Raw genomic sequence first — 21,223 nt, forward strand, 5'->3', positions numbered from 1 at the left:
GTTGGAGGGGGAGGCAAAATGGTTTATGACAGCAGGAGAGTACTTTATGATATTTACAGTCACAGCTGGTAGAGAAGAGATAGAAGATCTATAGGCTCTATATAGTGTTAACTATAATCTTCAACCCAATTTGCCACTTTTAAGAAAGGATAGACCAAAGTTAAATCTCCTGTTGGGGAGGGAAGGCTTGTGAGTTGTATCTAGAAAGCAGTGAGGTTGCGGATGGTCAGATTGTTAGGTAAGGTGAGAGTAAAGAATAGTAAATAGGCGTAGTGTGTGAGCAAGCAGAGTTAATCACTACAGTAATAGAATTCAGGAACCTGTAAACTGGGCTAAGACTTGAGAGATGTGTTGTGAAGTATTTACAGTGCTATAGAAAGCAACAAACAAACACACAAAAAAAGGGCAAGAGAAGTGAGGAAAAAGCAAAAAGTTTGGAGTGAAAGGAAGAAGGACTAAAACAGGAAAAAAGAAAGGAGAGGAACAGAGTACTGAAAGATACAGCAACAATAAAATTAAAAAATATTTACGATTACTGAAAAAAGTGAAAAAAAAAGTGAAAAAAAAACCAAACTCCTTCCATGTTGGTTTCAAACTGTCCAGTTTTTCTGGTTTTGGCAGGACCCCTCTGTGGGCTGGGTTGTAGGCCCAGGCGCACACCTGCCCACCTGCCAGGCTACCAGACTGGGGTGCGGGTGCCTGCCCACCAGACAGGCTGCCTGGGTCCCACGGGATCTAGTACTTGTCCTTCCCAGTCCTGTGGCTGGGTGAGAAGCAAGTCAAGCTGCCTTCAGAGGGGAATACCTCAGTCCACTTTCTAGTAAAAACTTCTCCAGAAAGCGTGCCTCTCAGCCCAGCCCAATCTCCAACCTGACTGGTTAGGACAATGCTCCTCTCAAATTTCCAGGGCTGGCAACTGGTGGGCTGGCAACCACAGAGATCACAACTGAACATGGCCCCCTGTCCTTGCCACCCTCCCTACACACCTAGGCAGACAGGTCTCTGCCACCCAGCCCCACCTAGATAGTGAGGGAGGGAGCCAGCTCTTCCAAGGACCCCGCAGCCGGTCCAATGTTCCACTGGGTGCTAGGCTCCCTATGAGTTCTCCATGGCACTGGCCACAGACAGAAGCCTCTGTACCCCTAACATGGCGGCATTGGCGGCTCCGAGGCGTTTCGGGCTGGCTGAGGGCAGCCAGCCCTGCTGCTGCCGCTTTTGTCTTTACTCACAGGTGCTGTGCTTCCGATGAGTCCTCTGTGACAGACGCCCTGACGCTGGCCATAGACAGAAGCCTCTGGGCCCTGGAAGCTGCAGCAGCAGTAGCTCCGAGGTCTTTACACCACGGCCAATGCCTGCTGGTCCCACCACTGCTGCTTTTGACTTTACTCTGGGGTGCCTGGTTCCCAAGGGCAGCCGGACCTGCAGCTGCCGCTTTTGTCTTTACTCACAGGTGCCTGAGTCCCTATGAGTCCTTTGTGGCAGACACCCCTGTCACTGGGCACAGGCAGAAGCCTCTGGGCCCCGACCGCTGCGGCAGCCACGGCTCTGAGGCCTTTTTGTGCCGGCCAATTGCTGCCGCTGGCCTGGCCGCCTCCGTCCTTATTCGAGTCCCTGAGACCCCAATGACCTGTAGCTGTCTCGTTCGTCACTATCTCTGGTCTCTTATTTTCATAAATGCTGGGGAATTTTTGGTTGGGGAATTGATTGCGCTGTTCTTCAGTAAATCTGCCAGGATTTTCTCCCAGGGGTACGAGAACTGGAGTCGCTCCATCCTACTCCGCCGCCATTTTCCTCAAAACCTGAATTTATTTATTTGTATCCCTTTTCTTTTGTCTTGATGACCCTGGTTAAAGGTTTATCAAAGTTCTTTGTATTTCCAAGACTCACCTCTTGGTTTTATTGATTTATTGTATTGTTTTTTTAAACACTATATTTCATTTATTTCTGCTTTGAAATTTATTACTTCCTTGCTTCTGCTCACTTTGGGCTTTTTTTGTTGTTGTTGTTCTTTTTCTAGTTCTTTTACATGTAAGGTTAGATTGTTTATTTGAATTTTTTAATTCTTTCTTGAAATAGACTTGTAATGCTATGACTTTCTCTCTTAAAACTTATTTTGCTGTGTCCCATAGATTGTGGATTGCTGTGTTTTTATTTTTATTTGTCTCAAGGTATGTTTTGATTTTTTTCTTTCACTTCATTCATCGTTTAGTACTATGTTATTTAGCCTCCATATGTTTGTATGTTGTTCAGGGTTGGGTTTTTTTTTTTTTCATTTAGTTGTTTTCTAGTTTTATACCACTGTGATCAGAGAAGATGCTTGATATGATTTCAGTCTTCTTAAATTTATGGAGACTTGCTTTGTTTCCTAACATGTGGTCTGTCCTGGAAAATGTCCCATGTGCACTTGAAAATTATGTATATTGATATAATCATTATTTTGACACTACAGCTGCTAGATCGCTTGCCTCCATTTTATATAATTCTTTTTCGGGATATTTAAATTTTTTTTTAAATTTGAGGCATATTTCTTTGTCTCCCCATTTTTGTTGCTTCTCTGTGTTTGCTTCTATGCATTTTGTGGATCTGCTATGTCTCCTAGTCTTGGTAGGTTAGTCTTATGTAGTAGGCATCCTGTGGGACTCGGTGGCAGAGTCTCCATGATCACTTGAGCTGGGTGCTCCAGGAGTATCCCTTGTGTGAGTTATGTGGACCCTTCTCTTGCACTTGATTCTTGATTGCTGTTGGCCCATCCATGAATGAAGTCAACTCTCATGCTCACTGACTTTGAGGATTGACTTGACCACAGTCCATGAGCTACTGTGTGGGTACTGACCACAGGAAGTGGAATTCATCTCATCAGGGTCTTGTGACAGCCAAGATCTTCTTTTAAATGTGCTGGTTGTAGAGCCAATTGGGTCCTGCTCTGATTTTCTCTGAAGTCCACCACAGGGTGTGCTGGTTCTGGGACATTTTGGGAAAGACTTTGGTCCGAGTCAATGACAAATGCTACCTTTGTCTGGCCCTGAGCAACCTATTTGGAACTACAAAGGAATGCACAGTTAGTAGTCTTCCAGGCTTGGGTGTGCATGGAAATGGCCAAGCTGTGTACTGAGGGCAGGTCAGCAAAAGGCCCAAGGCACTTGAGATCCATCTCGATATACCCCCACCTGTTCGCTGCTCTCAGTGAGTCACCAGGTAGAGGTGTATGATGTTTACCAGATTGATATAAGTTCAAACTTGGTGTCATTGATGGATCTGAAGCCACTCAGGAAAAGTCCAAGGGTCTTTTTGGACAACTGCCACCAGCCAGGTGCTCGGAGAAAGGCTGGGTCTCAGGGAATCACCAAGGGAAGACCAGCAGAATTTATTAGGCCTAAAGAGACTAAGATTTGGTTGTGTGGAGGAAAGGCTCTGCACTGTTCGGGAATGTGAGGAAAAACAACCCCATCCTAGAGCCACACAACGCAGTCTGTCCTGGATTCTGCCCAGTCCTGGAGAATGTGAGCTTGAGTGGGACTGGTTTGCTGAAAGTCAGGACTAGTAGTCTCTTTTGAGGAGGTGTTGGGAAGATGTGAGGAATACATCTCAGAACCACAAAGCTCAGTCTTTGACAACTTAGAGTCCACTGAACCTCTACAGCCCAGGCCCAGTAGCTGGCTCCTCCACAGGGCATGACCTGTACATGATGGGGCAAAGTGGAATAGGAAATGTGGGGCAATTGCTTTCTCACATTTGCTTTCCCACAGACTGATGCCATATGAAGGTGAATGTTTGACCCACAAAAGGTGACATCTGTAGTGTGGAAGAGGGACTCAGCACAGAGACCCTGTCAGCTGTACCTTCAGTTCTCTCTCCAGAACCACACAACCAAGTTTCCCCTAGCGTGACTCTAATCTGTTCAAGCCATGCTCCCTTGCTGGAGCCCAGGGTGAGAGTCTGGAAATGAGATTTTTTTCACTGTTCCTCCTTTAAAAGGGCATCTGGGTTTCTCCAGAGATCAGGCAGAATTCTCACTGATTTTCACAGCCAGATGTTATGTGGGCTCCTCACTTCTAAGGGAGAACCTTTGCAACTGAGGCATTCCTCCAGATTCTCAGCCACTCTCCATGGGTGTGGGGCAAGTCCTTTCTGCATTTGGTGTTTCTACCATTCTAGATGTGGCTTCTCCTATAAATCCTTCATTGTAAGACTTCTGTTCAGCTAGTCTTCAGTTGGTTATTCAGGTTCATTTTTCTATATTTTACTTGTAATTAATTCCGGTTTGGTCCTAGAAAAAGGTGAGTGTAACTTCTACCGACTCAGCTGCCATTTTAAGTCTCTGTGTCTTGAATTGACTTTTGGGGAATGCACTGGAATTAAATTGATAGAAATAAGAGAGTTAGGGAGAAACATATTAACTTTCTGCAGACTGTGTAGGATTTTTATAGGTTTTTTGAAGACTGTATAGGATATCCTTTTTCCCCAGAGGCTGCAGCTATCCAGGTTGTAAGGACCATCCCATCTACCTTATAATCTATAGTTTTTACACTTCCACAGCCACCAAGGCTTCTGTCAGTTATACTGACATAGCTTTATTCTGCTCATTCGCACCCCATCTGTGGTTGCCCATGTTGCCTCTCCTTCCTCATGGTGAGGAACTAGACTGGCATTTGCCTTCCCTTTTATTCCTTCAAAGAAGGGCTGATAAGTTTAGAAAGTCAGGATTCTTGCATTGTCAAGCATGGTGCTCTCCAATAGTTACAAGACTTCTGGTGGGCAATATGAATAATTTCTGCAACTTGTGGACAGCTTTCTTTGAGCCACATTCACAATATTTTATAACTCAAAGGTAATGTTGCTTTTTATATGTCATGCTTGATGTGAGCTGAAGTCCCACTTCCTTGAGGATATCTCTCCTGTAGATGCATGTACTCTTTTTCTCTTCTTCACCGTGGTTCAACAATCCTGATTAGTGATTACATAATGTGTCCATTTGGTCACCAGATTAGTGTTTTACTCTCCCACTGGAATGTAAGCTACATGAGTCAGGAACCTAATTTGCTTTGTTCACCACTATATACTAAGACTCTAGCCTATGTACAAAAATAAATGATGATTGGATGAATAAATTTTAAATTAAAGCATGAGGAGGTTAGATATGCATATTCTTACACATTAGGACACCTAGCCTCTCCTTGGGTATCTTAGCATGGGCAGGGAGGTCTTCTGTCTGCTGACTCTGAAATTACCCATAGGATATCCAAGAAAGTAGTTGAGAGAGAATGCTTGCTGTCACAGACTAGAGAAAAGATATCCCTGTGCCCTCTGAGTGAACTCAGTAGGCCCTTGAAAATGTCATCCCAGCTGTTTCAGAGGCGTTGCCTTGTCTGTGATTACATGCTGCATGCCTCTAGCATTGTCACAGGAATTTATTTTATTGCAGCATGTATTTTCTATTAGGGATGAGAAAATAAGCTCAGAAAATCAAATTTACATTTAGAATATTTCCAAATGGAAATAAATTTCTTTTATTTTATGTTTTCAGTTTCTTAGTGACTTTTGACCTGGGGATTTCAGGATATCATTTCAATTAATCTTTGTAACAGCTCTATGGAGTTAACATCTCTGCTTTCATGTGCCCATTTGATAGAGGAGAGACAGAAGGCTATATCAGAGCAAATGGGTAATAGAGCTGGTGTTTGATCGGGTCATAAAAGCTTGCATTCTCTAATATGTATTTGGATGCTACTTCCACATTTGATACATATATACGAGGTAGGGGACAAACAGGTTTACGGTTTGTATGGAAATTAATACAGTAATTAATGTAAAATCATACAGAATAAGCTGTGTTTTGTGGATTCACAACTGTAAGCCTACTTGTGCCTCACACTGTACAGTTCATATGTGTTTCTTATTTAATGCTACATCCTCATGAAGTGAATATAATTATTATGCCCATCTTACAAGTGATGGCACTGAGGCTTGAAGAGGTTAGGAAACTTTTCAAGATTACACAGCTAGTTATTAGCATAAGAGGACACTAATTTTCATTAGCTTACTTACCTACAGATTCAAGCCACTGCACATTACTCTTTAGATACAATCCAAGAAATGCCCCATATGGACCATTCAATGTGGAGGCATTGTAGAACTAGTTAACTGTGTGCCATGCAAATTGCCCATCAAATCTGCAGTTGAAAGCTGACAAGTTTTTTTCTATTACTATGCAACAGCCTTTTCGTCCTTATACCTTGGAAAGGGGAGTGGACAAATTTGACAGCCCCAAATCAGTAAATTAATCTGTTTTGTCCAAGTGGAAAATCTTACATTTCCACTACTAGCAGACTTCTGGTAAATAAGCTACTTCAGTTTTCATCCTTTCACTTTAATTGCTTCTGCAATGTACAGGGAGAAGGTGAATTGAGGCAGTATCCCCTTACGTTTATTTCAGTCAAAATCTATCTTTGTACCAATAATAAAAAAGAGAAATTTAAGTGATCCAAGTCAGTTCTCTATATAATAAATTCATTACTTATTTGTTTGGGGAAATATAATCTATAGGTAAGGTCTGTAAACCAGATGCCCAAGTGAATTATGTGCTCATTGGCCTTGACCCACTCTGTTCAAGAATTGCCTATGTGTTGTCCCAGTAGGTGAGCCCAGCATCCCTCTGTTCACACCCCCATATCCTATCTTCTTATCTGAGATACTTTAGCTTTCATCTTCATCTGGTTCTTTTAGGATGAACTCAAGCTTGGTTTGATCTCTTCAAACATTAATTTGTAAGGGTTCTTGTCTGCACCTGGAGTATCAATTTCTTCCAAAGAATTTTGTTTGATTAACCCTTTTGACTTCTGCCTTCCACTGTTGCCATAAAGTGAAATTGTGTGCCTTAATTTCAACACCTCTGAATTTAATGTTTGCCTTTTAGCTATTAAGGCCAAACCCAAGACCCAGTTAGTTTTTAAACATATTTATTTTTAATTTTTAAACTAATATTTGGCATACAATGCTGTATTAGCTACAGGTGTACAACCCTGTATTACATATTATGAGCTACGAAGTGATTGCACCAATAAATTTGGTATCCATATGACATCACATATAGTTGTTTTGAGATTATTGACTATATTCCCTATGCTGTACTTTACCTCCCCATGACTATTATGTAACTACCAATTCGTACTTCCAAATTCCTTCACCATTTTTACACATCCTCTCAAATCCCCTCCCCTCTGGCAACCCTCAAAATGCTCTGTGTACCTATGAGGCTATTTCTGTTCTGCTTGTTCATTGTTTTTACGTTTTACACATGAGTGAAACCTTATGGCATCTGTCTTTCTTTGACTTATTTCACTTAGCTTAATACCTTTTGGTGCATCCACATTGTTGCAGATGGCAAGAATTCATTCTTTATGGCCGAATGTTGTTCCATTGTATATATGTACCATTTCTTTATCTCTTCACCTGTTGATGAACACTTGGGTTGCTTCCTATATAAAACTCTGCAGTTAAACATAGGAATGTATATGTCTTTTTGATTTGGTGTTTTGAAGTGGTTTTTTTTTTTAAATAAATACCCAGAAGCATGGTTGCTGGGTCTTTTTGTTTCTTGTTATAGCATTTGTTTAAAGTCTATTTTGCCTAGTATGAGTATTGCTACCCTAGCTCTTTTAGTTGTTTGTTTCCATTTTCATAAAATATTTTTCACAAAATATTTTTCACCCCTTTGCTTTCAGTCTGTGTGTGTGTCTTTCAATCTGAAGTCTTTTGCAGACAGCATATGTAAGAGCCTTATTTTGTTATCCATTTAGTTACTGAATGTCTTTTGATTGGAGCATTTAAACTACTTGCATTTAAAATAATTGTTGATATATATTAATTGCCATTTTATTTCTCACATTTTTTATCTTTTTTTGTTCTTCTTAAAGAAGACCCTTTAACATTTCATGTAATATTGGTCTGGTGGTGATGAACTTATTGTGAGGTACAGAGAACAAGACCTTATTGTGAGGTCAGATGCTGCTTGTTTGTGAGATTTTAGGGAAGTCCAAAGCAGGAGTCAAGAGAGGAAGTTTTTATGAAAAAGGAACTGGAAACAGCTCAGATGGGCTGTCAAGTTGGGTGGGGTGGGGTTTCAGGGCATCACCAGGGTGGAGCAAACAGTGTGAGCCAGGTTGCTGGAGTTTTAGATATGGCACCTGCTTGCCGACTCTGTGGAGGAAGGACTCAGAAAATCCATGTAAATCCATGTGTGGGTAAATCCATGTGTGGGCCCTTCAAGAGGAACTCCCTGTGACTTCAGAAGCCTTCCGTCTCACTCAGCCACAATCCCTGCTGGTTTGTACAGCCAGAATTTGTGGGGGCTTCTCTTCCCGGCACTAGAACCCTGGGCTAAGGGACCTGGTATGTGGCTGGGACTCCTCACTCCTTAGTGGGAACCTCTGCAGCAGAGATAACTCTCATGACTTTTATCTGCCTCATGCGTGTGGGACTAGAGTCTATACCCCTCCTACCTTCATTGTATTCTTAGTTGCAGGACTTTGGTTCAGCTACATTTCAGGTGGTTCTGAACGATGGTTGTTCTGTGGTTTAGTTGTAGTATTGATGTGGTCATGGAGGATTCTACTATGTTTGCCTGAGCTGCCATCTTGACTGGAAAGTCAAGACCAGCTAGTTTTATCAGCTGTTTTATTACACCCCAAATCAGCAACACACCTTGTTCCAGTGCTTAATAATAGGATATTGCTGTCTCTCATTCTGATAGCATATGTTGTTTAGTCTTGGAGAAGAGGAAACAGAGAAATGATTTTATAGTTTCATTTACTAAAAGATTTTAAATACAAACTTCTGAATGGAATAGGTGTGCTAGAAACCCATTGATATATATACGTCATCACATTTGAAATACAGATGGCTCTGGCCAGGTGGCTCCTCAGTTGGTTGAAGCATTGTCCCATAAACCTAAACAATCGCAGGTTTGATCCCTGGTCAGGTTGCATACAAAGGTCAACCGATCACTGTTTCTCTCTAACATTGATCTCTCAATCTCTCTCTCTCTGTTTCTCTCTCCCTAAAATCAATAAACATATCATGGGGCGAGGATTAAAAAAATTTAAAAATACAGATGGATGTTAGGTATATTGTCAACTGAACAGAAAAAAAAACCCTCAAGTTTTATCTTTATTTCACAAAATGCACCAAAATAAATTTCAGGTAGATTGCATAGAACCATTGATCACATAAAATAACTTGAAGATAATATATGCAAATATTTAATTTTGAGTGAAAAATACTTCAAAATATGAAAATGTGATAATATCAAAAAGAAAATGTACATACCTTTGTATTTATAGAACACAACATTTATGTAAACTAAAAAATAATAATTTAGAAAACAGATATTTAGTGGTTGACAAAGTGATTGATTATATGTGTATGTATAAGATACGCATCTGTTTGTATGCATCTTATAAATCAGTAAGAAAAACTGTAGAGACACAGTCGAGAAAAATGGAACAAGACCCAAAGAGGTAATTAATGAAAGGAAGAGAATAAATTGTTAATGAGTTTTTGTTCAATCAATCTTACTGAAATTAAATACAAAATAAACAGCAGTGATAATTAAGTAGTATATACTAAAAGAAATAAAACAAAACTCCAGGCCAGCAAGATTGCAGAGAAATGAGACTTTTCTCTAACAGCTGAAATATAAATTAGAAAACCTTTCTAGAAAGCAATTTAGCAAAACACAAAAGAAATGAAAACACTTTGATCCAATAACCCACAGGTGGCAAACACAAGGCCAGTGGGCCGAATCCAGCCCTCCACATTGTTTTATCCGTCCTTGTTTCTACCCGGTGGCAGCACCAAGCTCTCACTTAACTGCTAAGGAATGGTAACATTTATACAGTCCTAAGATTACATTTTGCCCCTTGAAGGCAACTATGAGGCTGATGCCGCCTCCGGTTGAAAATGAGTTTGACATCCCTGCAATAATCCTACTCCTAATCTGTACTAAGCTAAGTGGTCAGAGAGATATGTAAAAGTATGTCTATTTCAAAGTTATATGCTATAAATCCTAAATACATGCTCATGACCAATATTGGGGAAATAGTTAAATAACATATATTCTATAGAATATTATATAATCTTTTAAAATATTTTTAAAGTATTTAAACACTCCAAATTTTCCTGATATGATGTTGAACCAACAAGGTAGAATACAAAATTTTGCATTATGCATTATGGTCCAAATGTTCCAATTGTAAAAGTACATACATATATTGATATAGAAACACCCAAATGTGTAAGTGATTGGAGGAATATACATTGAAATATAAAAAATGGTGACATTTGTTTATTATTATGAATAATTTTAATTGTCATCTTTAGATTTTTTCCTAAAATTTTGGTAGTAAATGTGTTACTATTATAATTAGACAAAGTAATAAACATTATTAAAATATGTACCACATGAACTTTTTTTGAGTGTTAAACATCACAGAAGTCAGACGAAGAGGAAGGTGCCTTCCTTTCTTCACTTGTAACTCAAGGCTCAAGGAGGCCATTTGAGAAGCAGGGATGTGCATCTGCAGGGGCGCCCCACTTCATTTACAGACCCCATGAGGCCAGCGGAAATGTAGGGGTGATTGTGGTCAGCACCGAACCGAATGAAAATACCACTCAGCTCCGTTCCTCTCTGAGAAATTTCTGGGTCCAGACATTGCTGATCACGTGGACCTACTCTCCTAAAAGTTATCCCAGATGGAAAGCAGATATCCTACCTTTTCAACTGTAGGGTTTTTTTTGTTTGTTTTTGTTTTTGTTTTTGTTTTACAAAGCACTTACGCCCTGCACTGTTAGTTGCTTGTTTTGCTGGCAGTCTCTTACACCAGCCTGGGCACTTTGTTGGGGTGAGCTCCTTCCCTCTGTCGGAGTCATACTCTCAGCATATTTGCTGAGTGAATGCACGAATGATTGAACTTGGAAACTGAACTAGAGAAAAGAATGCAGACTTGCACCAGCTTCCCACTACTGGTTTTTGTTTCTGACCGTAAGTTTTACTTGACTATGTGGATTCTTTCTTTTTCTCTCAGAGTTTACTTATAATGGACTCTGCCTGTTGACCATTCGGTTTCACTTTGTACTTAAAATCACAATCGATGAGGATCTCTGGAAAAAGAAAAAAGATAGGAGGGAATCGAGTACAGTGGTCAAGAGGGTGGGTTCAGGCATTACAGCTCCTGGGTGTGAAAATGGGCTCCTCCCTGTGCTAGCTCTTTCATTGGGCAGGCAGCTAGACCTGTCTGTGCTTTAGTTTTTTCATCTGTCCTACAGCGATAACAATAGTATGTACCTCATGGGGTGCTGTGAGGGTTCAGTGGTTATTAGACATAATATACTTAGCACATTGTTTGCCACAAATACAAGTGCCATATAAGCAGTAATTATTATTTTTTGTTCTCTAAAGAGCAGCAGATATCCTCTTCAGTTAACCATAGCTCTAGAATTGTGGGGTTTTTTTTGGTTTCTATAATCCTCCCAGTGTTTTCTATACATACCATACATAGATAATGAACTTGATGTCTTCATAAAGCTTGAAACATTGTAGCAATTATTTTAAGCTCTCTCATCTGTTTCTCATTTAGTTAACAGTCATAATGACAAAATAATAAAAAGTGTCCTTTAAAAATACTTCTGATATTGCAGATGTCTAACACCAATTAGCACAAAACTTCGGTCCAAGACCTGTAGTATTCTTCTCATTTAACACTTTGAAATTATTTTAGACTATAAGCTCTTTGAAGGAATTTTTTTCCTTACATCTCTCACCTATTTATATACCTCTTCATGAATATTTTACTGACATACAAATATTTATTAAATTGATAATTAGATCCTTTCTCCTTTAGTTTCAAACTTAGGAGACACTGAGTAGTGATATCCTTACTTCTTTCTTCATAAAGGTGTCTGTGACATATTGCTAGATTTCCTCTTGTGATTTCACCCTCATTTTCTATTCCCCCAAACAGTGGCAACAGAGAACCCCCCGGGAGACTACCTGGTGATCACTGGGCACCCTCTCCAGCAGCATGAGTCCTGGTCACTTAGCTACACAGTCACATACCCAGTGAGGTTCTGAACGAGAAGACTAATCCTTTCTATCTTACACTGAGTGATGTGCTAAACTTTAAAAAAATATTATTGTTATTTGATGATGATGATGATGATGATGCCCTTCTCTTATGTAGGGCTAAACAGCTTATACAGGGTCCTATATACATTGTCTCATTTAATCCTACAATAGGCTTATATTTTTATTGCTATTTTATATGTGGAAATTTTAGGATTGGGAGGAGAAAGTTTTACTTTAGGACATGCCATATGCTTTGCAGACATTACCTCACTCAACTTCATAGTAGCCCTTAAATTAGGCAACAATATTTCTGTTTTACAAACATGAATCTAAGGTCCAGAGATGTTAACATTGCTAACTGATATATGATACAATTGACATTAGTAAAATGTCAATTAGTTAGTCAAATATCATTGACAAACCAAACTCTTGGTTTGTCTGGCAACAAAACTCTATGCTCTTTGCATTACATTGTAACCTTCATTTAGTAGAGTCTACTTCTTACGACTGGAGTCACTGTTTTTTTTTTCTCTCAGCTTTACTGAGGTATAATTGACAAATAAAAATTGCACATATAAATGACACAAAACATTATCTCTTGCTTTTAATAACATTGATTTTTGGAGAAGTTTAGATCTCTTCCCCCGATGATTTGGTATGTGTATACACTGTGAAGTGGTTACTACAATCAAGCTAATTAACACATCCATTACCTCACATAGTTACCATTTTTATGCATGTATAAGTAAGAACACTTACATTTACTGTTTTAGCAAATTTCCAATAAACAACGTAGTGTCATTAACTATAGTCATGCTGTACATTGCAACCTGGGAACTTAACTCATACCTGGCAGTTTATACCCTTTGATCAGCATGTCCCGCCCCCCAGTCCCTGGCAACCAGGGCTCCTGCTCTGAGCTCAGGAAGTCCTCATCCACCACCAGTGACACTCAGATCCAGACCTGCCATGATTCCAGAGGACATCACCAGACAGCCTTTCTTTGCCTCATCCTTCCCACAAAGAATTCACACTTTGCTTTCCCAGTCTTCTGTTGCTGGGGTAAGCGTGGAGAATGCAGACTTCCATTGTTGTCTCAAACCAAGGCAATGATTTGGGACAGGGTTGAACGCATTAGCATTCTTATTCTTTCCCCTGCTCATTCTTTCTAAACTCACTTCCTCTGTGCAGAATGCCCTAGAAAACTAAAAGCACAAATTTGGCAGCTGAGCTGGCTTAGGTAGCAGAGAGCAATGGCTGCTGCTGTTGCTGATACTGTGACTTTCATTTCAAGGATGTTTGCTACAAAAATTCAAAAAACGGCCCATTTGATAAGATATGTGGTGGTGTAAGTACACTATGGAGAATCTTGTAAAGAAAGAATAAGCTTCTGACAAAGCAATCTGACCTTTGTATCCTAATAGCCCTGAATGGAAGGTAGAAACTCCAGTGCTTACTTTTGGGTCAAGGAGTCACTGCTCAACATGCTCAGAAAATTCATTTTCCTTCCCGGTTTTTCCTTTCAAGTCACGTTTTACTGCTGGGGTTACTCAGCGAATTAGTAAGTATAGAAATGCAAAGCTCTTTTCTTATTACATTCCATCAATCTGATTGCAGTGTCATTAATTGAAAGACTGGGAAAATGTGACAGAGGGTTCAACTCAAGATTCCACATTCATTTTGGCCCAGATCTATTGGCAGAAAGCTACTTGGCGCTGACTGAACGAAGCCTTTGGTCTGACATAAATTATTTTTTCTTTGTCAGTTCTCGTAAGAGCATTCAGTCCTAATGAGATTTACAATGTAAAAATTTAAACTCTTCCTACTCTTAAAGAAAAAATTAAAACTCAGGATGTTTATTTATAAAGTTGAAAATAATTCATTTTGTAACTCCTATAGATTACATGTATGTGACATTTTAAAAATTCTGACAGAAACAAGTTCTGCCTCGAAAATGAAGGGGGCATTTTGCTCTTCACTTTAAGCAATTTCACACAGAATGTTGTAGTTGTGAAACATATTTTATTCATCACCATTATGTCTATCTCATTTGAGTGCTGTGTGGAATTTCAGAGGCTAGTATATGGTTAGGGATTGTTTTCTTTAGTTATTTTCTTCTGGGATTGTTTGACCTGCTATCTCTTGAATTCCCCACCCCCCGCATTTAAATTAACTTAAGAATTTTGTACATGTACAGATATGCCCATGTATTCGTTTAGTAAGTGTACTCTAATATGAAAAGTTTAGAAGGATTTTATTAAATATTCTAATATTCTATGTGAATGGGAAAATTCCTGGTCTTGGAAAGGAACATAGCAGATTATGTTTAATTTGTTGGCAAAGCTGGGCTTGTCTTCTTGCTTTCTAGTTATACTTTAATGAGCTATATTATTTTTCTGTTGTATTTATTACTTTAAATATTTGAAGACTGGAATGAGTGGAAGAAATAATCAAATTTAAAGCACACATAAATAACACAAAACATTATCTCTTGCCTTTAATAAGCATTGTGTTTTGGAGAAGTTTGTGAATTTCGAACACATTACTAATAACACATGTCCTGCCTAATACTTTGCTCATATCTACGGTGTATGAATTGTCTTTTTCCAGGTAGAATTTCTTCTCCTGATCATGCTTTTGGGTGGTAGAGTAAGTCACTTGTGGGAAGAATGGCAGTGAGCAAATTGCCTTGCTGCATGACCTCCTGAGAATGTGCTGGATGCTTCTGAGGGCAGCTGAGAAGACTGTGGTTCAGGGTCCACCTGGCGGCCCTTTGGCTGGTGAGACCCGTGAACTGCTCCCCTTGACCATCAGCTCCTCTCAGGGCGGGGAAGTCTGCTTCTCCGTGAGGGGTGGACGCTGGCCGTCAGTGCACAGGCGGCCTTCCCCTGGTATTTTATCTAAAAATACACGCACAGAGAGGCAGGCATGTGCTCCCGCTTCATCGTGCAGGAGCTTGTGCCTATTTCTTACCACACCCATCTGAATTCTGGAGTGAGTGAGGAATCAAACTATCCCAGAAGCCCTGCCAGTGTTTTTGGCTTGCCATTGTTTCTGCTTCTTCACTGCCTTTGAATGGGACCCTCGATGCAGAGGCTTGGTCGGCGCCAGCGGGGTCCTGGTCTCGACTGCGGTGCCAGCTCCTTTCTGGTGCATCCGGGAGGTGCAGAGCCCCGGGCAGGGGCCGCCCTGGGAGCGGCGCCCTCTGCAGTCACCGCTGTGGCTGCGCCCCACTCCGCGACAGCCAGGGCGACAACAGGGCTGTGAGCCACCTCCGCAGCCAGTGAGCTTCGTTTCTTCTCTCCCGTTCATCGCGATTAGGATTCTCCTCTTTCCTAACGACAGGGTTTGATGGGGGGGTGGGGGGGTGGGGGGGTTTAAGATTCCTCCTCCACCCCGGCTTTATCTTGAGAGGGAACCGCTCGTTCATGCTGGTTTCTCCCACCTTTCTTGCCTGTGAAGAAGGACTGATAGACTCTCACCCTGGTCCGTGTAATCTAGGGTTTGGGCTCTCTTCATGGGGTTTTCTCATTAAATGTCATCTCCAAATTTCTTAGCTTCTATAGTCGCCACAGAAATTAAAGAGGGTAAAATTGTCATTTGAGCCATTTTTTCCAGAGAGCAAGAAAACAGAAATTGTTCTTTGAAGAGCAAGTCCCCAGAAGAAGAATAAAATAACAGCGAGAAATAAGGTGATACTGCTGTTCAGCCCGGGCTGCGGCAGGGCTTTAAGGACAGGTTTGCAGGTGAAACTTGCTGTCTTATTTAGAGAGCTAAAAAGATGTTAACCTTTAAGAGAGTCTTCATACCTTATTTGAGAATAATTTCAATGTAACAAGAAGTGCTGAGGAGAGAAATACAGCTTTTCAAGCATAAGAAAAGAGGAACAAAAATCGCAGATAATGTTATTCCCTTTTAAATTCCAACGTGAAAAGTAAGATCAGCTGTTACTCACATTTTCCTTTTTCTTCTTGCGCATTCAAGTTAACAATATTTTTATGTCCCTGAAAACTGAAAGGCAAAGGATTGTCTTTTAAAAGGGTTGATTTTTTGAGCTTTCTGTAAAATAGGTAAAATAATATTTTATGTTGTTTCCGATGGTCAGTGCAGAACACATCCAATGCAAGTTACCACAGATGTACCCAATGTGAGCTGGTACACACGTGTCCAGTCACAACACACACACACACACGTGTGTGCGCACACACACGAAGTCTAAAACAAATCACCGAAAGGTACCCAAAATCCAGAATTGAATTTAAAACAAAGTAATTCATTTTCTATAGAGGAGAATTAATCTTCTTATATGCTTTTCTATAGATGAATACTTTCCTCTCCTTTTTCATCACTATTCATTAGTTTCTTTCATAAAAGCCACTGAAATGGACAAAGAACTATACCATATAATTAATATGAGTTCTAGTGGCAGTTGATTAAAATAGAGTATGGATCAAATGTATCATAAACTCTTACTTGTGGCCCAGTGTTTCCTTTTATTTCAGTTAACACATTTCATTTTATTCCCAATGATGCCAAAGGAACATGTATGTCCATTAACACTATCTAATTATGCTGCTGGGTACATTAATAACCTATAATGTTACATAGATTTGAGAGGTAAACAGAAATATATATTTTTAAAAACAGGAAAAAGTGCCCTTATTGGTAGCAAGCAAGTTGGGTGACCCAGGTGCTAAAGTATTTACATGTCTTTCTACCTTTGTTCCTTTAGAGCATCGAGGGTCCCAGCTGCTGTTCAGCCACTGCTGACAAATTGGTAGTTGTCGTAGCTGCTATAGGCTCCTTAGATCAGAACTGCATGCAGGCATGGGTCTCCATTCAAACACTGAGGAACACACACTCGCACTTATTTCAACAGGCAGAAAGAGTTTTCATACTAATAGAGGTGCAATGGAGATAGCAGGGCATAAAACAGGAGGGGGTGGGAAGAGGGAGAGAGGGAGGGACAGAGAGAGGGAGAGGGAGAGGGAGGGGGGGAGAGATTGAGAGAGAGAGATGGCTGGCAGCAAGTATAGCCCTGCAAATAGTTCTAAAACGCATTTGCAAATGCAGAAGCCTTCAGAAACATACAACAACTCAGACACCCCTTTTATTTCAGCTCTGCAGGATGCCTCCATCCAGATTATGCGCAGAAACGGAAAAGGTGAGAGCCCTGCCATTTTAGCTCAGAATTCATCTGATTTCCTTTTTTCCCCCCTGCCTCATATTCCTCAATCCATTGTTCCTGTATCCGGTGGCAGCTGCCCCTGCTCTTGAATGCAAGTGTCACAGCAGGAGCAGAAAGAGGGTGTTGAGGGAAGGCAATGTCAAAGCCATGGTTGTCTATTGTTTCTTTGCTTTCACTGCTCTGCTTTTTTTTTTTTTTGAGGCTTTTTCTTACTAGTGACCTCTCTGTCCAGGAGGAGGGAGAAAATTGGAAAATTGCAGGAGTTCGTAGGGAAATAGAGTGGAGCCTTAAAAAGAAAATAATGTATGTATGTATGTGTGTATATATATATATATATATGTATACACACACACAGACACACACACAGACACACACACTGTTTTGATAAACAGCTCCACAGTACAGTCCATGAAAAATCAGGACACACAGCCAGAGTGGAGCATTCTGCTGGCAGAGCAATAGGGGCTGGGTGAGGCTTTGGAGATTGTTCGCTCCAGACTAGATGCCAAAGGCAGTTTCTTTGCAAGGGCTTCTGTGGTGATATTTGTTTTCTGCTGCATTTTAAGTTTTAAAGAATCATGAGAAAAGAGTTGCTCATCTGTTAAGTTTTTTATTTGTTTATTTTTGTTCAGTCGTTCAACAACTAGATGGCTATTTTCAGCAAGGCCAGATCTGCTGTCTGTGATCTGCTCCATTGCTGCAATCAGCTCGAATCAGATTATCTTTTTCAGATCATTTAAACTTGCAGGTATTGTGTGTGGAAACCCTTCAATGGACATTACAAAAGTGGTTTTGAGCATTGTTTGTGTGGCCATGAATCTTGGGATTATGTTATCTTAAACCTTTACCATAGCTGTTCTTTTGGTGATATTAACACTTGAGTGATGATCTTTTTGAACAGGCCAACTCCTCTGATAACTCAGAGTTTTTAGAGGTTAGAGTCACATGTTCAAAACAAGTTTTTAAGAAAATATGTCAAATGGGTTTTTGACATAAGCATGAAAATTCTGAGGATTTTTTCAAGAACTTTACATCTATATTTTTTCAAATAAATAAAAATGATTAAAACTGATTCTACACAGAAAGAATTAGAGGGCAGATTAAATTTGAACCCCATATTAAAATAATTTTACCCCAAACAAATATATTTGTAAGTTTTATAAACTTATGTTTATCCTAGAAAAATTGTGTATCTATAATTTGTTCTCCATAGTTTTCTCTCTTCTAAATATTGTACTTTCTAGTAATTATACAGAAAAAATATGCCAAAAAATCATTTGTTTTTCTCAAACCATCTAACTTCTGGCATGAACTCAGGCTTCTTCGGCATCACTAGGGTTTTCTCACATTCAGTATTCCATACCAGGATGTGCATCTGTGTGCAGAGGAAGCAATGAGGCTTCTTTCCAGAAGCTGTTCTGCTTTATCTCACAGGCTGATGAGTTGATGTTCAGTGTGAGCTCATGATGTCTTTCTTTTCCAAATAATGGTCGTTGTCTGTCTGTTAATGTAGGGATAGAGTAAATTGTGGGTTTCATAAGAAAACACTCTATCTACATTGGAAGTCTTAGATTTTTATGTATATGAATATCTACTTAGGCACCTTGCAAATTCCTTCACTGCCTCTCCATTCTCATTACTTAGATTTAGGAGACTTGGGCCCAGCCACTCTGCCTTCTTTTGTAAAGAGACATTCTTAAATATTTATACAAAGCAAACTTCTCAAAAAAATGCAGAGTGGGCCACAATTTGAAAGAAAGTCTGAATTTTATTGAGGCCACCCTGGTAAAATAATGTTTAATTTCCAACACACATCTGTAGGATCTTTATGGTGACCCTAGGCCAGGAACTGTGAGCGAGAAAAGTTGATTTGTGATGCAGTTACATATCTTTTGCCAAGGAGCAGTCACGTGGGGTTGATTCAACAGTCAAATTTAAGCAAATGTGTCAAAACTTTTGTGTATGGGAAGTTGGTGTTGCTAACTTCTTCATAGAATGTTGGACAGAAAGAAATGGAGCGCCCCACCTTCTGACCAATTCTACTCTGGCAAAAAAAGTGAAATCAGGGGGAAAATGGCTGAAATATTACAAGGTCATCTAGCACTTTCACTTTAAAATGCTAATGACAAAGAAGCAGATGAAAGGCTTGAGGTCTCTGTAACTGAAGTTGAGCAAACCAGCTCCTTCTGTCCTTCAGAATGGGGTGACTCCCCAAGAAGCTGGGAGGAATGCTCATGGGAGAGCAGATTTGGGGGAACCCGATTTCTTAGCCCATGCCCCCTGCGGATATTTAATTTTTTCTGGATCCACATAACCGAAAGAATAGATTTTGTGGCTGAGGTTAATCCAAACACATTTAAAAGGCACAGGTTCAAGTTCAGCCATTAATTCAAATACTTTGTACAACTGTCTGTAGTTGTTCCAATAGATATAAAACTTGCAAAATCAGCTCTGGCTGGTGTAGCTCAGTGGATTGAGCTCAGGCCTGCGAACCAGACGATCGAGGTTCGATTCCCAGTCAGGGCACATGCCTGGGTTGCAGGCCAATTCCCGGCAAGGGCCAGTTCCCAGCAGGGGATACATGAGAAGCAACCATACATTGATGTTTCTCTTCCTCTCTCCTTCCCTTCCCCTCTAAAGATAAATAAATAAAATATTTTTAAAAAACCTTGCAAAATCATACATGAGACCTAACTTGTACATTTCTTGAAAATGGACTCACCCCACCTCCAATATTTTACATATTGAACACAATGTGGTCAAAATTGTATCTTTACCTTGTAACTTCTGGGCAATAAAATTACAAATATCTTTACAACATAAAGGCAAAAAAACATCTTTGGGCATTTTTGAAGAACAACTTATCAATAATCTAACAGAAGATCATAGGTATGTATGAGTACATAGAAGATAAAATAGGGTGTAGCTGTTTTATTTCTTTTTACCCACATATTCCCAGGCTCACTTAAAATAATAGCTAAAATGGCAATATATGACCTAAAACTTTAAATTTACTTTCAATCCCCTCATTAACTTAAAACACTTTATTTTTCAAAAGCATATACTTTCTTGAAACTCGACCAAGTTTAGAAGCAGACACACCTTTCAGAGTTATCACTCTGTAAAACCTTTTCAGATTTAAAAAAAAAATCAAATTGGGCTTCCCTTCTGTGAGTCAATAGTACACCTTCTTCTACCTAACTTTTTGAAACCTTCAGAGATAAAATGCTCATTTAATTTCCTTTGAGATGTAGGGATCCTGGTACTTACAAGAAGTATGAAACGTTAACAAAATGAAGACTTTTAGAGAGTGCTAATCAACCAGCCCAACAAACTGTTCTTGTGGTATTTTAGGAATGCTTAATGATTTGTTAAATTAGCACAGAGGCAGCATTTTGATATGATGTTTCATTTTCAAGAAATTAGGTTTTTAAAATAAGCAAATATAAAAAATGAGGATTCCATCTATAGAGGACGCTTTGACTAAACTCTATTTTTTTCTCCAGATTTTTTTCCGGGGGTATAAATTTACTAGGTCAACTAAGGGTGTTTGGGATTTCCTTGAAAAATAATTATATTATTTTGACAGTTGATGTTTTCAGTACACCATATGACACCCAAGAATATTCTGAGAGAAGTGATAAATGCAACACTTTAAAAAAACATTCATTTAATATTAAATTTTATGTAAAGAAAAGAGTTATGATTTGTAGGAAATTTCTTATTAACCCACTTCTCTGAGTCTAGATCTAGAAGGATGACAAGAGAATATGTAAAATGCCTACTCCAAAACTTGTAACAAGAAAGCCTGTGAGAAGGTATTAAAACAAAATTTTCAGTTAGCCCTCGTCCAAAAAGTTAGCAATTTTGTAAAGCCTCTTTGATATTCCTCAGTTCCTTTTACCAGTCCCTGT

General features: G+C 39.6%; 1 pseudogene; it reads right to left on the reverse strand.

Annotated features, from left to right (window-relative positions):
- Window positions 1-15,066, reverse strand: part of LOC118975240 (28S ribosomal protein S35, mitochondrial-like) — a 34,114-nt pseudogene extending 19,048 nt beyond the window's left edge.
- Window positions 15,067-21,223: the final 6,157 nt, after the last annotated feature.

The sequence above is a fragment of the Sturnira hondurensis genome, unplaced genomic scaffold (genome assembly GCF_014824575.4).
Source record: "Sturnira hondurensis isolate 20B ecotype Veracruz unplaced genomic scaffold, ASM1482457v3 Scaffold0020184, whole genome shotgun sequence".
NCBI lineage: Eukaryota > Metazoa > Chordata > Mammalia > Chiroptera > Phyllostomidae > Sturnira > Sturnira hondurensis.